Source organism: Anoplopoma fimbria, chromosome 12 (assembly GCF_027596085.1).
Source record: "Anoplopoma fimbria isolate UVic2021 breed Golden Eagle Sablefish chromosome 12, Afim_UVic_2022, whole genome shotgun sequence".
NCBI lineage: Eukaryota > Metazoa > Chordata > Actinopteri > Perciformes > Anoplopomatidae > Anoplopoma > Anoplopoma fimbria.
In genome coordinates, this window is record NC_072460.1 from 20494048 (window position 1) to 20498905 (window position 4858).

The following is a 4858-nucleotide window of genomic DNA, read 5'->3' on the forward strand; positions in this document are numbered from 1 at the left end:
TTTAACACAATGTGTATGACAATCGACACCAGTTGCAATAAAAGACTGTCCACTAATAAACACTGACATTGAGTGACAAATGAAATGATTTGATGTCCCTGACTCTGAGGTTGGTTTCCAGCATATTAAATGGACCAAAACCACAGCCATATTAATAAGGACTTTACAGCTTTAACCTAAGTTGACCTACGTTGAAATGAAATCAACATTCAGCACTGACGGAGAAAGTTTACATGTTCCAAAGCAAAAACTGATGAAATCTGTTTTTAAACATATCTGTTGGCCTCATGTTGTGCAGAAGATATATGCTGAGCAAATTGAAATATCATGTTTGGTGGCTGTTTAATTACACAGTCAGTTAACATCTTTGGCGTGTGCAATTCACGACACGCAATACTGTTCAACCAGACCATGGTTGAACAGATCACGTGTTTCACATGTGATATTCATTTCAGCTCAGGAGTGACGGTGCCACTGAAATATTCATTACTGTCTTTACTCTTTACTCCGCTGGTAATTTTCTAAAGAAGCAAGCAAGGCCGACTTATGTAAGTATTTTATTCTGTTACACATGTAAATATTGAGATAGCTGAATAATTTAAGAACTGTATTGCCACTACTGTATGTCCTCACAGTCTACAGTAAATTCTGCAGCCTATCAGCAGAGAGAGGCTTCCCCACCCCCCCTGTTGCTCTTGGATTTCTGACATCAGACATGAATAAGTATCTCATTAAGATCCCCCAAAACCATCTGTCCAGTGAGTCGCCTCCTTACAGGAAAATCTTCTCATAAACAAAAGAGTGGGATTCCCTTGTTACCCTCATTGGTAAATTAATTAAATCATCAATGGCAATGTTTAATACATTCATGGAACACAACTGTTTTTTTGTTCTAACTGGCATGTAAAACTCTCACAAGATCCAATAATGTTAAGATTTACTGCATATTTTAAAATACAAGCTTAAAGCCAGCAAGCACGTATGTGCATTTAACACTGTAGGTTACTTTTCATTTGTACGGCATATTATTTTCAATCTACAGAATATTATTTGTCTGTATGCAACTTATCATCAATCTTCATCGTTTTAAATAAAAATCTTCATAACTGCTGCATGCCAGAAAACTATGTAATTAGAGATGTGTATACATATTTTGGTGCATAATTGACTGTGTTTGCCATCACTTTTTAGTCCCCATTCATGAATAGTCAAATTTTGCTTGGCAGATGCTTTATGTAAATGCACCCACGCTAACCATAACAACAATACAAACTCAAGGGGCTGAACAACAACATAAAGTAGAAATAACTATCCATATTCTCATACTGGGGCTGTCCTCGACCAAATAAATTCTTCGTCGACTAACACTCATACAATTTTGTTGACTAATTGATAGTTAATGCAGTCTAGAGATTGGGGAAAACTTTCTCTAGTTGAAAAAAGCATTAAAAGCAAAGAAATTGCTTATGAAAAAAAAAAAAATCTTTGCCGGCTAAGCTCTGTCTTATACAAAACTACTTTGAATAAGTGTGCTGCCAATGTTGTGTAGAGATTCTAATAATATGCAATGAACGGAAGAACAATCTCATGTACATTATCAGAATTTTTGGGAAACGTGGGCATAAATAAGTAAATAGATGAGCAAAGATGTTATGACACGTTGGATCAATATTTTAAATTAGCAACAAAGAGAGGAGCCTTTAATGGTCAATGAAACCAACCATAATTGTATAAATGTGTCTGCTTTTGGAAATGTGGTGTATCATAACTGAGATTTGAATGAATATGAGGTTCAACTTTTTTCTAACTATACACAAAAGCATCATTATTTTAGCTTGCACTGATTAAATGTATTATATATTTAAACTTTCCCCAAGAGAAACAAACGTAAGAATTGAGTGAAACACTGTATTTACTTCATTTAGTGTGGACTAATTCATTTTTTATTTTGGAAATGTATTACTGGATCAGCTTTATGTCAGTTAGTCAGTTTTAAAACACGTAAAAAGATCAGTAGACGAAAGTAAACATGAAACTCTAATATCCTGGATCACCCGGACACCTTTGGCTTGCATTCCAGGAACTTGTTTTGACTGCAACATACAGGAAGTGCTTTGTGCCAAACAGCTGCAAGTTGTTGATGATTTGCGGATGGTGTGAACTGTGTGTTCACAACTTTCTCTCCTATTGTTGGCCTACATAGCAGGTCATGCTCGGTCTTATTAGCCAGCAGTGTTTGCACTGGCTGCCGCGGCTTATTAAATCTGCACAACACTGTGCAAACGATGATGTATTAGTCTTGTCTGTAATTACGTCCGTGTGTTCAGTTATCTCATGGCACACGGCCAGTTTGAGGATACCTTGGTCGCTGGACATTTGCTGTAAGTCTCTAACAATGTGTTTGTGTGCTGCAGCCTTTATGCACATGTTTTAATGGCGGAACGCTTGATGTGGAAGCAGTAGAAGGTTAGAAGTGATTGCACATAAGGGGCTTGATCAATTATCACTAATGTAACCTGATGAATTTCTGGGGGCTTGACTACACTCTGATTGCACGTTTTAGCAGCTACATGTTTGAATCAGTCACCGGTAGAGAATATGTTTATGGGACTTTTTTTTCATGCAGTAATCAAATCCAATTTGGGTCAATATAACAGCAACACAATACGCAGTTAAGTTTAGCTTAGTATTCATGGGTTGAAAACCACTGGGTCACCAATCAAACACAATAGAGCGGGTTATTTTAACACTGTGTTTTATATTATTGTTTACCAAAACTCCAATATGGTTATTCTGAGCCACTGTTAAGACACAACAAGATCAAGTTTTGCCTTAAAACTGATTTATTGTCAGTTGTTCAAACAGTGTGCACCTGATATTCAAAACTGCAGGGGATATGAATCATTGACAATCTGTAACAAATAGTGATATGCAAGTTTAAACAGAGCTAGAGTATATAGAAAAGGTCTCAACAGAACCATATTTTAGTTTGGGTAGGTAACCCACACAGAAAATAATATTAACACTAGGTCATAACAACCCCATTGTCGTGGGGTTGAAAACAGATCCAGGACGATACTCTTATAAGTTTCAACCAAATCATGCTTCAAAGACAACAATTTGAGCTGAAGTGTCAAATATTTATACACACTTGAGGAATTACAAAGGGCATTGTAGTCTATAAACTCTGGGGGCCTCGCTCAGCTGGAGGCCCTTTGTAATCAGGGCCACTGTTCACCCCACAACAACACCCAGAATAATGTGTTGTCTAGTCTATTGTGCGTCTGGCTCCGTCCTCTTTGACTGAATGTGAGGCCGAGCAGGTTCCTGCATCACGTCTCCTGTTCTGACTGTAACTTGCTTTACACATGCCTCTGGGCCAATGTGGCAAAGAAAATCTCTTGCGCAAATATTGGCAAATTCTTTCTCCTATTCTGGTTACATCCATCTCCAATCATCATCATGCCATTTTTTCTTTAAGTTTGTGCTTTCCAGCAAAAGCACATTTGCATGCCATTTGCATAGTAAAATGCAGACTCAAACCAGTTGAGCAGGATGAGGCTAATGCAAATATTGAACCTGAATTTACATTTTGTAATTGAAAGTGACCCCAGTGGGGCCCACAACACTGGCTTCTCCGGCTGTTTACTGCCCCCAAGTGGTGCATAGGAGTCTGGTGAGGAGACCAAACTTGGTGAGCAGAGAGAAGAGAGAGGAGCTGAGGAGAAGACGAGCAGCGAAGTCAGATCAGGCTCTCTGCACAGGAAACGAGGGGGGAAACAGAGACATGAGGGTCGACAGAGCCTCCAGGTTAGTTATGATTTATTTCTGGTGCATGATTGAACTGAAGGGACGACACGATGAATGCAGGGTTTGGTCTATACAGTGTATAGTATGCAACAATGTAATGAGTGTCTGACGTTGTGTCTTCTTGGGTGCAAAAGTGGACTTATTCTTTTTCATCACAGAGTATATATATTGTTATATTGATATATATTGTTCTATCTTTATTTTGTTGTATAGTATGTGTATGTATTGTCTGTGTCTGTGTAGTTGTATAGTATGTGTATTTATTGTCTGTGTCTGTGTAGTTGAGCTGCTGCAACACTTGAATTTCCCCCATGGGGATCAATAAAAGGAATATAAAGTATATGCAGCGGTGAGGCGAAGTAAAACAGCAATATAGTCTAATGGAAATATTTTTTTAAAGATTGAAAATGACATCACCTATGGCAGCAGTTTGTATAGGTCAGTCTATAAATATACAGGGAGTATAATAAAGATAATAATTGATTATTTGTCCTCTAATGTGCTTTCCTTCCATTTTTGTGAATATAATGGAGGATAATGGAGGATAATTCAGGTTGTACAAGTTTCTCAGCCTGATATTCATATTTTAAAAGATACATATCTATAACTGTTGTAGAGTCTGATAGTATGTGTGGTTATTGTCTGTAAAGGCAATAAAGCATTACACCACTGCAGGTCAGATCATTAAGCTTTTTTTTTTCTGACTCAAATTATTTAAATAATATATATATATATTTTTTTTTTTTTAAAAAGGCGTAATGATATCAAGCTGTTCACACTGATTAATAATTATCACCGAAGGAAATTAAACTTTATGACACCGACTGTGCGAGCAAATAAGGCAAATAAGCCCCTCCCCCTTTTCCCCGTGTTGCAGCCAATGAAATCCATGCTGACATTGACAGCCGCGGTGCATGCTGGTAGTCGTAGTGCTCTCGTCCGCCTGCAGCCCCGTTCTGCAGCGCTGCGCTCTCTCGCTTGCTGCGGAGGACTACAGAGCTCCGGGTCCCGGTGGTGACAGCGGTCCATACTGAGCGGAGTACGGCGG